Raw genomic sequence first — 13,579 nt, forward strand, 5'->3', positions numbered from 1 at the left:
ATTTTGTGGCATTTGTGGCTCTGGGTTGGGTTTTTTTTTTTTTACTTTTTTTTTTGTTTTTCCTCTGGCCATATTCTCACAGAGCAGAAATGCTGCGTTTTTCTACATGTGTCTAAACCCAGAAGAAATCTGCCCTGATTTCTGCGGATGTTTTTTTTTTTATGTTTTTCCTCTTTTTGTGTGTTCCTCTTTTTTTTTCGTTTTCCTCTTTTTTATTCGGTTTCCTATTTTTTTTTTTATACGTTTTCCTCTTTTTCATGTACTTTCCTCTTCTCTTTAAATGGTAAAATAAAATTCCAAAATTTTTCTGAAAATGTTTTTTCTGTTATCCTCCGAGACCCCTAGAGTCTCTATTTTTCGGGATCTGAGGCTGGGTCAGGGCTTTTTTTTGCTCCCTGAACTGACGTTTTTATTGATACAATTTTGAGGTTCATACAATGTGTTGATAGCGTAGTATTGCATGTTACTGCAATGTTGCAGCAACCAAAAAAAATTAATTTTTGGCGTTTTGATTTTTTCTTACGTCGTTTACCTAGCAGATTAATTTACCTTATATTTTCAACTTTATATTTTGATAAATCAGACATTTCTGATATGTGTATTTTTTAATTGTTTTATTTTCAATGGGGGTGATTTTAACTTTTTTTTTCATATTTTTAAAAGTTTTTTTTTTTTCCACTTTTTACTGTATTTAATAGTCCCCTCGAAGCTGGGATCGTCTGATCGCTTGTGTTGTGCATAGCAGGGATTAATCACTGCGATGTATAGCAGAAATCATGATCTCCTATAAACGCCGGCCTCAAGCCCGCGTTCACAAAAGGTTTACAATGACAGGCGTGGTGTCTTAGGCTTCTTTCACACTAGCGTCGGGCTCGGTCTGTCGCAGTGAGTCGGGCCGAGGTTCCCGACGCTAGCGTTCTCTGCGCCGCACAACAGGGGCAGCGGATGCATTTTTCCAGCGCATCCGCTGCCCCATTGTGAGGTGCGGGGAAGTGTGTTGAGGTGGGGGCGGAGTTCCGGCCGTGCATGCGTGGTCGGAAAAAGCGGACCGTCGGGAGCAAAAAACGTTACATGTAACGTTTTTTGGTCCTGACGGTCCGCCACAACACGGCGCAACCGTCGCACGACGGTTGCGACGTGTGGCAATGCGTCGCAAATGCGTCGCTAATGTAAGTCAATGCAAAAAAAAACGCATCCTGCAAGCACTTTTGCAGGATGCGTTTTTTCGGCAAAACGACGCATTGCGACGTATTGCAGTAAACGCCAGTGTGAAAGTAGCCTTATGCAGACTCCCAGATGTCATACAACCCATCAGCGCTCCCCAATCATGGGACAAGGGCGCCGATGGGTGGAATTTGAGATTGACAGTGAATTGACAATGGGATTTAACTAGGTAACATCTGTGGGTGGAGCTCCAATCCACCCACGACTTAGGCCGGCGTCACACTTTTTTATTTTATTTTTTTAAATCAGATACATTTTTACTTAACCAAATTCAAGGTACAAAGCAATAAAACAAAAATCGCAATGAGAACAACATTAACAATGGTCATTAGTTTCCGAAATTTTCCTCCCTCCCTTCCCCTCCCCCCATTACATAATGCATGGTATAATCTACGTTCAGGGTCATCTTCTCTCCACCCAAGGTGTCCATAGAGTCTCAAATGTTCTTACGCCTTTTCTTTTAACACAAATGTTTTTTTACATATTCACAATATAGTCAGACTGTCTGAAAAATTCCCTCAATGTCGGCGGATCTTCAATCTTCATTTATCCAGTATCTGGCGATCAGTTTCCGAGCAATATAAAATAATCTAGCTATTGCCACCTTATATTTATTATACACCCGGATCTTCACATATCCCAGTATACACCACAGGATTCCTCTCAATCCTACAACCATTCGCTCCCCCAATGGCATTAAGCACCGCTGTCCAATATGGGTTCAGACTCGGACACTGCCATAACATATGGAGAATTTCAGCTCCCTCCATACGGCACCGAGGACACTCAGAAGTCTGTCTCAGACCCGCTCTATAGAGCTATTCAGGAGTCCTATATACTCTATGGAATACATATATCTGCGAGAGTCTGCCCAGTTCACTCAGCGATAGTTGGGGTATATATTCCATAATCACTTCCCATTTATCTTCGTCTATCCTACCCAACTCCTCCTCCCATTTCCTCTGTGGTCTAATAGGATAATTATTTATAAAAGTATGTATTAGATCCTTATAAATATCCGACACTACCCCTTTTGTTCCCCCCTCTGTGCAGACATAATCAATCAATATATCCTTGTGAATCTCCATATTCATCGTCTTGCTCTGCGTAACATAAGCATGCCAAAACTGCCCATATTGAAATCTGCAGACCTCCGGTAGCCCATAATCCTCCTGCAACTTTCCAAAGGGCACCAGTCCCCGCGCGTCCTGCACCTGAACCATATACTGTATTCCCAGTCTCATCCAATTTTTAAATTCTGGTAGAATATCGTTTTGCCATATCGGGGAAAAATTTGTCAAGTGCTCCAAACCCCTAATCTTTTTAATTGCCTCCCAGACTTTATGTATCAGCGCTAAAGTAGGATACACTAAACCCATCTTCCTAAAACTTCCTGCCTCCAACCCCTGAACCAAGGGATCCCTCTCCATCACCTGGACCAAGACCCTTTGTATTGAACCAGCCCCAGACACATCCCTCCACCCCCTCATATGTTGGCCCTGAGCAGCTACGTAATAAATCCAAGGATTCGGAAGCGCCAGTCCCCCTCCATCCTTGGCCTCTGCAATATCTCAAGTCTGATCCTCGGCTAGTGTTGAGCATTCCGATACCGCAAGTATCGGGTATCGGCCGATACTTGCGGTATCGGAATTCCGATACCGAGTTCCGATACTTTTGTGATATCGGGAATCGGTATCTGAACCATATTCATGTGTAAAATAAAGAATTAAAATAAAAAATATGGATATGCTCACCTCTCCGGCGGCTCCTGGACTTTACCGATGTAACCGGGAGCCTCCGTTCCTAAGAATGAGCGCGTGAAGGGCCTTCGATGACGTCGCGGCTTCTGATTGGTCGCGTGAGCGCTCATGTGACCGCTCACGCGACCAATCACAAGCCGCGACGTCATCGAAGGCCCTTCACGCGCTCATTCTTAGGAAAGGAGGCTCCCGGTTACATCGGTAAAGTCCAGGGGCCGCCGGAGGGGTGAGTATATCCATATTTTTTATTTTAATTCTTTATTTTACACATGAATATGGATCCCAGGGCCTGAAGGAGAGTTTCCTCTCCTTCAGACCCTGGGAACCATTCCGATACTTTGCGTCCCATTGAAATGCATTGGTATCGGTATCGGCGAGATCCGATATTTTGCCGGTATCGGCCGATACTATCCGATACCGATACCAATGCATATCGGAAGGTATCGCTCAACACTATCCTCGGCTGCTTTTTTCCCCCACACAAGATCCCTAAATATAGAGTCAATAGTATGAAACCACCACCTAGGGGCATTGTGCAAGACGTACAGCAGTTGGTGCATCAAAATCATCTTCATCAAATTAATTCTTCCCACTACTGAAAGATACAGTTTACACCACGCCCCTACTTTACTCCTAAACTTACACAGCATTGGAATCAGATTCAAATCTGCATAGCTCGAAATTGGGAGTTCCACCTGAATGCCCAGGTATTTAAACTGTCGCACCACTGCCAGCCTACTACGCTCCCCAGACACTGGCAAATCAACAACACAATCATCCTCAGCCATGTGTTGTGAACTCTGTTTTTGGGCTCCCTCTAGTGGTCACAAGCGGTACTGTGTAGTGTTGTCTTTCTGCAGGTTTGCAGCATCAGCTGGTTCGTTATCCTTGGTTGGTTTCCTATTTAACTCACCTGGATACTCAGTTCCTTGCCTGCTATCAATGTATTCAGTGCTCTTCAGATTCCTTGTGACTACCTTGCTCCCAGTCTCTCCAAGACAAGCTAAGTTTTGGTTTGTTTATTTTTGATCATCAGCATTTATCATGTTACTTGTCCAGCTTGCTAAAATGTGATTTCCTCGCTTGCTGGTTGCTCTAGGGGACTGAGTTTCTCCCCCCACACCGTTAGTTGGTGCGGGGGTTCTTGAAATCTCAGTGTGGATATTTTGTAAGGGTTTTTTACTGACCGCACAGACCCCTTTACTATTTTCTGCTATCTAGTATTAGTGGGCCTCATTTGCTGAATCTGCTTTCACCCCTGTGTATGTGCCTTCCTCTTACCTCACCGTTATTATCTGTTGGGGGCTTCTATATCTTTGGGGATTATTTCTCTTGAGGCAAGAGAGGTCTTTCTTTCTCTCTAGGGGTAGTTAGTTCCTCAGGCTGGCTCGAGACGTCTAGGATTTTTAGGCACGTTCACCGGCTACTTCTAGTGTGTTTGGATAGGTTCAGATTTGCGGTCAGTCCAGTTTGCCACCTCCCTAGAGCTTGTCCTATGTTTGCTACTTAGCTGGAGTCATTTGTGATCCTCAACCACTAAGGATCATAACAGTATAGCAGGCCAAAAAGTGTTTAAAGCATCGCAGAAGTGGGATTAAAAGAAGACCTGAGTACATTTTTTTTTTTTCTCCTCCCGCTTTTCCTTTGCTGCAGTCTGTTTAGCTTCTTTCATCCCCTTGAACTCTGGGTGGTTTTGAGCTCAGCTGCAGACATGAATGTTCAGACTCTGACTTCTAATGTGGATCATCTTACTGCACGGGTGCAAAGTATTCAGGATTTTGTTATTCATAGCCCTATGTCAGAACCAAAGATACCCATTCCTGAGTTGTTTTCTGGAGATAGATCTAGGTTTCTAAATTTTAAGAATAATTGTAAGTTATTTCTATCTCTGAGACCTCGTTCCTCTGGTGATTCCGCTCAGCAAGTTAAAATTGTTATCTCCTTGTTGCGTGGCGACCCTCAAGATTGGGCTTTCTCTCTGGCGCCAGGAGATCCTGCATTGCTTAATGTAGATGCATTTTTTCTGGCTCTTGGACTGCTTTATGAGGAGCCTAATCTTGAGAATCAGGCAGAAAAAGCGTTGCTGGCTATCTCTCAAGGTCAGGATGAAGCAGAGGTGTATTGCCAAAAATTTCGGAAATGGTCGGTGCTTACTCAATGGAATGAGTGTGCCCTGGCTGCAAATTTCAGAGAAGGTCTTTCTGAGGCCGTTAAGAATGTTTTGGTGGGGTTTCCCACCCCTACAAGTCTGAGTGATTCTATGGCTTTGGCCATTCAGGTTGATCGGCGTTTACGGGAGCGCAGATCTGCTCATCCTCTGGCGGTATTTTCTAGACAGAGACCTGAGTCTATGCAATGTGACCGTACTCTGACCAGAATTGAGCGACAAAGTCATAGACGTCAAAATGGGTTGTGCTTTTACTGTGGTGATTCTACTCATGTTATCTCAGCATGCTCTAAACGCTTAAAAAAAAAACGCTAAACCTGTCACCATTGGTACTATACAGCCTAAATTTATTTTGTCTGTTACTTTGATTTGTTCTTTGTCGTCATACCCGGTTATGGCTTTTGTGGATTCGGGTGCCGCCCTGAATCTGATGGATTTGTCGTTTGCCAGGCGCTGTGGTTTTGTCCTGGAGCCTTTGGAATTTCCTATTCCTCTGAGGGGAATTGATGCTACGCCATTGGCTGAGAATAAGCCTCAGTATTGGACGCAAATGACCATGTGCATGACTCCCGTACATCAGGAGGTGATTCGCTTCCTTGTTCTGCATAATTTACATGATGTTGTCGTTTTGGGTCTGCCATGGCTGCAAGCTCATAATCCAGTTTTAGATTGGAAAGCTATGTCTGTGTCAAGTTGGGGTTGTCAGGGAATTCATGGCGATACTCCGTTGGTGTCTATTGCTTCTTCTACTCCTTCTGAGGTCCCTGAGTTTTTGTCTGACTACCAGGATGTATTTGATGAGCCCAGGTCCAGTGCCCTGCCCCCTCATAGGGATTGTGACTGTGCTATAAATTTAATTCCTGGTAGTAAATTCCCTAAGGGACGACTTTTTAATTTGTCTATACCAGAGCATGCCGCAATGCGGAGTTATATAAAGGAGTATTTGGAGAAGGGACATATTCGCCCATCCTCTTCCCCTCTTGGTGCAGGATTTTTTTTTGTGGGCAAGAAGGACGGTTCTTTGAGACCGTGTATAGATTACCGTCTTCTGAATAAAATCACAGTCAAATTTCAGTATCCTTTGCCACTATTGTCTGATTTGTTTGCTCGGATTAAGGGTGCCAGTTGGTTCACCAAGATAGATCTCCGTGGTGCGTATAACCTTGTGCGCATTAAGCAGGGAGATGAATGGAAAACAGCATTTAATACGCCCGAAGGCCATTTTGAGTACGTAGTGATGCCTTTTGGACTCTCTAATGCTCCTTCTGTGTTTCAGTCCTTCATGCATGACATCTTCCGAGAATATCTGGATAAATTTATGATTGTTTATCTGGAGGACAATTTTGGTATTTTCTGATGATTGGGAGTCCCATGTGAAGCAGGTCAGGATGGTGTTTCAGGTCCTGCGTGCTAATGCTTTATTTGTGAAGGGCTCAAAATGCCTCTTCGGAGTACAGAAGGTCTCCTTTTTGGGGTTTATTTTTTCTCCTTCTACTGTGGAGATGGACCCAGTCAAGGTCCAGGCTATTCATGACTGGACTCAGCCCATGTCTGTTAAGAGTCTCCAGAAGTTCTTGGGTTTTGCTAATTTTTACCGTCGTTTCATCGCTAATTTTTCTAGCGTGGTAAAACCTTTGACGGATTTGACCAAGAAGGGTTCTGAGGTGACTAATTGGTCTCCTGCGGCCGTGGAGGCCTTTCGGGAGCTGAAGCACCGGTTTTCTTCAGCTCCAGTCTTATGTCAGCCAGATGTTTCTCTCCCCTTCCAGGTCGAGGTTGATGCTTCTGAGATTGGAGCAGGGGCTGTTTTGTTGCAGAGAAGCTCTGATGGCTCTGTGATGAGACCATGTGCTTTCTTTTCAAGAAAGTTTTCGCCTGCCGAGCGGAATTATGATGTTGGTAATCGGGAGTTGTTGGCTATGAAGTGGGCATTTGAGGAGTGGCGACATTGGCTCGAAGGAGCTAAACAACGTGTGGTGGTCTTGACGGATCACAAAAATCTGATTTACCTTGAATCTGCCAAGCGCCTGAATCCTAGACAGGCTCGTTGGTCGTTGTTTTTCTCCCGTTTCAACTTCGTGGTCTCATACCTGCCTGGTTCGAAGAACGTGAAAGCTGATGCACTTTCTAGGAGTTTTGTGCCTGACTCCCCGGGAGTTTCTGAGCCGGCTGGTATTATCAGAGAGGGAGTGATTTTGTCTGCCATTTCCCCAGATTTGCGACGAGTGCTGCAGAAGTTTCAGGCGGATAGACCTGACCGTTGTCCACCAGAGAGACTGTTTGTCCCGGATAGATGGACCAGCAGAGTTATTTCCGAAGTTCATTCTTCGGTGTTGGCGGGTCATCCTGGAATTTTTGGTACCAGAGATTTGGTGGCTAGGTCCTTCTGGTGGCCTTCCTTGTCGCGGGATGTGCGTTCCTTTGTGCAGTCTTGTGGGATTTGTGCTCGGGCTAAGCCTTGCTGTTCTCGTGCCAGCGGTTTGCTTTTGCCCTTGCCTATTCCGAAAAGGCCTTGGACGCACATTTCCATGGATTTTATTTCGGATCTTCCTGTATCTCAGAAAATGTCTGTCATCTGGGTGGTGTGTGATCGTTTTTCCAAGATGGTCTGTCACGATTCACACCGTGACTGTCACCAATTGTCAAGATCCCTTAGCCGCTGCCCACAATATGTCACGGATTGGGGTGACTTTAGACCAACAGACGGCTATCACATGTGCAGGGGGCTTATCCTAGTTATCCCTCCACTGCCACAATGTGATGAAAAAACACACACGAGGCTATTGACCTCTTAGTTTACAGCAGGGGCTTATGTTAGGTATCCCACTGCTCTTCAGTATACCATGAACTGCAGGGATTTGTGTCTATCCCGCTTACAGTTCCACTGAGCACTTGCAGCTCTCTGGCACCCCCCTTACTCTCAGGTCAGATTCGGTACTGCACCTGGGGTAATTAGTCGCCAGAAAGGCTGCCTGCTATGTACTGGCTATTGGGCGCACTACAGCAACGCGATAACTACTCCCACTCAGGCAGGAACAATAATTATCAAGCCGCAGTCGCTACAGTGACCCCCCAACAGCCTGCACACGGTATCGCCGCCACCAGCTCCGATTAAACGGTCCGGAGCAACCCAAAACAGTAGCGTAATTCCCTTCAGAGACAGGGTACGGTTTAGGGCAGGAAGAACGAACCAGTATTAAATATTATACCCCATAAATGATTTTTAGGCAGTGTTTATAAAATTTTTCACAAAGATGTTACAAATGAGACAATTGCAAATATGTACAAGGTAATTATGAAAATAAAAGGATTAAATGAAGAAAAGGTAACACTCACATATTCTCAGATCATTGCATTGCAGGCTACAGGCTAGGAGCTTTCCATCTATCCCAGTGCATTGGCACTCGCAGTCTGGTCGCTTCAGGTAAAAACTCACAACTCTCCCCCTGGAAACCTGCCAGCAACTTTATAACCTACAGCCTGTGACCTCACAGAAAGGGCTGGTTTTTCCAACCCCTCCTACTTCTTCAGTATTGCTCACTGGGCATTAAATATATCTGATGCCCGTAACTTCGCTACAGAACATAAAATAATCGCACCCTACCCATCGTTCATCTCATAGTATCGTGGGCATTCCGATGAGATCAAATATGTCCTATTTGTCACGCACACTGACAGAGAAATCCCTACCTCTGTACCAGATGGAGCTACAAGCCTGTGATTAGAGTGATGCGTAGATCCTCCGAGTGTGATTATGACGATATATTTTGGTGTTCGTAACTTAACCGGTTTGCATAATATCTTCCAAAAACAGAACAAAAGACTTTCATTTTCTGGAAGGTTCTAATCTAGTTAAAGCTGGGCACTTTCCCCCCACAAGAAATACTGGTCGTAAATACCTTTCGTCAATAAAACTCCCCCACAAGGCAAGCTCTTCTACACAGTTAGAAACACAGGGAAGGAAAGAGAACCAGAGAGAAGGGGGGTTTCTTAGCCCACATCCTGGGCTGACAAGAGAAACTAAACTTATATGATATTTCATACCATATCGTGACACCTCCCCCTTTTAGCGTGCGCTACGGCGGCAGAACCTCTCGGTATGCCTCCATGCGCACCTCCGTGGGTTCACCCTGGCGGGACAGTCCATCTGCATTCCCATGCTCTTTGCCTGCTTTGTGTTTAATGGTGAAGTCAAATTGCTGAAGGGCAAGGCTCCAGCGTAGCAACCTGCCATTGGTTCCACACATGGTGCTTAGCCAGCGCAGAGGGTCGTGGTCGGTCACCACAGTGAAGGTGCGCCCGTACAAGTAGGGCTGCAAGCGCTGCAGGGCCCAGACTATGGCCAGGCACTCCTTCTCAATGGTGGAGTAGGCCACTTCCCTCGGCAAAAGTTTCCGGCTCAGGTACAACACGGGGTGCTCTTGGTCCTCCGAGTCAACCTGGCTGAGCACAGCACCAAGGCCAAACTCGCTGGCGTCGGTCTGTACCAAGAACGGTCGACTGCTGTCGACTGCTTTCAACACAGGGGCATTGCACAGTGCGGTCTTCAACGCCTGGAAGGCCCCCTCACAGCCATCTGTCCAGTTGACGATGTGGGGTAGCTTCTTCCTGGTGAGGTCCGTCAAAGGTTTTGCCAGGCTACTATAGTGCTGCACGAAGCGCCTATAGTACCCTGCAGTGCCCAGGAAGGACATCACCTGTTTCTTGTTCCTGGGAGTGGGCCAGTTCACGATCACGCCCACTTTGTCAGGCTCCGGTTTCAGGGTGCCTCCGCCTACCCGGTGTCCCAGGTAGTGAACCTCCCTCATGCCCATCTGGCACTTTCCGGGCTTGATAGTCAGGCCTGCTTGGTGAATTCGCCCGAGCACCTCCTCGAGATGCTGCAGGTGTTCATCCCAGGAGGGACTGAAGATGGCAATGTCATCTAAGTACGCCACAGCGTACTTCTCCAGTCCCTGAAGCAGGAGATTGACCATCCGCTGGAAAGTGGCAGGGGCATTCTTCATGCCGAAGGGCATGACCGTGGACTCGTACAGTCCAAAGGGGGTGATAAAGGCGGACTTCTCCTGCGCCTCGGGGCTCAGGGGAATCTGCCAGTATCCGCGACTCAGATCCATTATTGTCAGGTATTCTGCGCCAGCTAACTTCTCAAGCAGCTCCTCGATGCGCGGCATTGGGTGCGCGTCAGAGGCTGTAATGGCGTTGAGCCCCCTGTAGTCCACGCAGAACCGAGTGGTCCGGTCCTTCTTTGGCACGAGAACTACAGGTGAGGCCCACGCGCTCTTTGACCGTCGAATCACCCCCAGCTGCAACATCTCATCGATCTCCTGGCGCATAATCTGCTGCACCTGGTCAGAGATTCGATAGGGTGTTCGCCGTAGTGGGGCGTGATTCCCGGTGTCCACCTCGTGGATGGCTAACTCAGTCCTTCCAGGCCGGTTGGAGAACACGACCCGGAAGGGTTCCAGTGTGGTTTGCAACTGCAACCGCTGTGGTTCATCTAGCGAGGCGCTCACCTCCACGTCCTCAATGGACCCACGGGCCTTGGCTTGGGCCAGCATGTCCAGGAGGGTGTCTTCCTCCCCGTCTTCGGGTAAGCTGCAGACCGGTAGGACGAAAGGTTCACGTTCGTGATGAGCCTTCATCATGTTGACGTGAAAGGCCTTTCGCCTACCCCGAGCGTGGTCAAGCGTGACCACGTAGGTGACTGGGTTGAGCTGTTGGTGGACGACATACGGGCCCTCCCAGGCTGCCTGAAGTTTATCCGTTGGTACAGGAACCAGCACCCACACCTTTTGACCCACGTGGTAGGTCCGCTCCCGGGCGTTTTGGTCGTACCAGTGCTTCTGATCAGCCTGAGCCTGCGTCATGTTGTCATGCACCAACTGCGTCAAGGTCTGCATCTTGTCACGGAAGCGCATGACATACTCCACTATGGACACTTCAGAAGGGTTCGGCTCCTCTTCCCAGGATTCTCTTACCAACCCAAGGGGTCCCCGGACTCGCCTGCCGTACAGGAGCTCGAAGGGGGAGAACCCCGTCGAGGCCTGCGGAACCTCTCGGTAAGCAAATAGCAGGTGTGGGAGGTTCCGCTCCCAGTCGCGCCCTTGTGTCTCAACCAGCATGCGTAGCATCTGTTTGAGGGTACCATTGAAGCGTTCACACAAGCCATTGGTCTGTGGGTGATACGCACTCGATACCAGGTGCTTCACCTGCATTTTCTTACAGAGAGCCTCCATTAGGTGAGACATAAATTGGGTCCCTCGATCAGTAAGCATTTCCCTGGGAAATCCTACCCGTGAAAAGATGGCCAACAGGGCATCCGCCACCTTATCTGCCCTAGTTGACGACAGAGCTACTGCCTCTGGGTACCGGGTAGCGTAGTCTACCACAGTAAGAATAAATCGCTTTCCAGAGCTGCTGGAGACGGCCAGCGGGCCCACAATGTCCACCGCAATCCTCTGGAAAGGCTCCTCTATCACTGGCAAAGGGATCAGGGGAGCCTTAAGAGCAGGCCCCGCCTTCCCCACTCTTTGACAGGTGACACAGGAGCGGCAGTAGTTTGACACATCTGTCCCCATCTTAGGCCAATAGAAGTGTTGAGACAGCCGGGCCTTAGTTTTGCTGATCCCCAAGTGTCCAGCTAGCGGGATCTCATGGGCAATCCGCAACAACTCACCCCGGAATTGCTGTGGGACGACCAGCTGTCTTTCCCTCAACCACTCCTTTTGTGATTCTCCGGGTACTGTCTCCCGGTACAACCTTCCTCCTTCCCAGAACACCTTCTCCTTATCAGTCTCGGAGAATGATGTCCCGGCGAGTTGTCTCAACCTCTCTAGGCTCGCATCTGTGTGCATAGCGGCCTGAAACTCCTGGCTAGGGGAAGCCAAAAGCGATGTCAGGGTCCCTTCCCCACGGGAACCCTCTTGGACCTGCTCTGGGTCCACCTCTGGTTCAGTCACACTGATGACTGAGGAGGGTCCGGAAGGCAGACCGGTATCTGCGTTCCGGGCACTCTGACTGCGGGTGACAGCAGCTACGTAGGCTGTCTCCCCGGGGATTTCTACAGACCCAACAGCCGACGCTGCTATGGGCTCTACCTCCCCATCCACCCCCATTACCTCGGGAGCATTGCTACTTATGGGCCAGTTACCTTCCTCGGTGGCACTGGTCAATTGCATGGCATCACCTTCCTCACGGTTCCCATGTATCTCCCCATTTCCTGTAGCACCGACACTTGCCCCTGCTATGGGTTCCTCAGCCGTCTCACTCCGCAGAGCGACGTGGCTGTGCACTCCTGTACCTATGGACACATCAACTTTCACAGAAACATCATTATCAGATACAGTTGGCACAGGTACAACATTTCCACCATCAATCCTAGGGAAAAAATGGTTAACAGATGCATCATTACAAGATAAAGCATGGTCAGGTAACACATGCGATTTCCCATCATCATCATCATCATCATCATCACCAGGGTTAACTTTACCCTCATTAGTAGATTGGGGAGGGGTGTCAGGGACGTAGTATGCAAACAACCTCCCCAAATCAGTCCCCAACAAAACATCAGTGGGCAAATTATCAGACAGCCCCACTTCCTTCACCCCCCTCCCGGCACCCCAATCAATAAAAACCCGGGCCATCGGTAAGGGACAGCTGATGCCCCCAATCCCAGTGACAGTTAGGGTTTTCCCCGGAATGATTTCTTCAGGGGCCGCCAGTTCGGGTCGGATGAGGGTTCGTTCAGCCCCGGTGTCCTTGAGGCCTGTAGCAACACGACCTCCCACAATGACATGCTGTACGTTATCACACACCCTCCCAGCCACACCACCCACCAAAAGAACTGCTGCATTAGGCCCTGGGGCCTGGGATGAGGGGTTCTTCTGCCTGGCTGGACATCGGTGACTGAGGTGTCCAGTCTGCCTGCAGTGGTAACACTGGCGAAGTTCGGTGGTAGGTCTGGTGCTGTTGGCCACGGGGACAGGACCTCTGGTGTGTTGGCTGGCAGGGGTACTGGCGTTGGCTGCAGGCTTACCCCCTCTCCAGCTGGTGGTGACTGGCTTCCGCACTTCCGATCTACGGTTGGCCTCATAGGCATCGGCAATCTGCGCTGCTTTCGTCACGTCTTTGGGTTCTCTGTCCATCACGAACTGTCGCACCTCAGTTGGGCAAAGACGGAAGAACTGGTCTTTGATCATCAGGTCTCGCAGCTGTGCAAAGGTGGTCACTGACAGTCCTTGGGTCCACTGGTCAAAGTGGGTCCCCAGTCTATGCACCACATCACTGTAACTGTCGTGTGGGCCACGTAGGAGGGTCCGAAACTTTTTGCGGTACACCTCGGGCGTAAGCTGGTACTTGGCTATGAGAGCCTGCTTGATGGCCTCATAGTCACCATCTTGTTCTTGAGGGAGGGCAGCAAATGCCT

At 48.5% G+C, this 13,579-nt stretch overlaps 2 protein-coding genes across 4 annotated transcripts in view; one reads left to right on the top strand and one right to left on the bottom strand.

The window, feature by feature from the left end:
• Nucleotides 1-5,527, bottom strand: part of MCM7 (minichromosome maintenance complex component 7) — a 217,614-nt gene extending 212,087 nt beyond the window's left edge. Inside the window, exon 1 of the mRNA XM_077261705.1 lies at nt 5,524-5,527. The gene's annotated coding sequence lies outside the window, so the exon portion shown is untranslated. The remainder of the gene's footprint in view (nt 1-5,523) is intronic.
• The window catches only part of GPC2 (glypican 2), an 81,868-nt gene that overhangs the window by 4,581 nt on the left and 63,708 nt on the right, over nt 1-13,579 (top strand). The window lies entirely within an intron of this gene.

This window comes from Ranitomeya variabilis, chromosome 5 (assembly GCF_051348905.1).
Source record: "Ranitomeya variabilis isolate aRanVar5 chromosome 5, aRanVar5.hap1, whole genome shotgun sequence".
NCBI lineage: Eukaryota > Metazoa > Chordata > Amphibia > Anura > Dendrobatidae > Ranitomeya > Ranitomeya variabilis.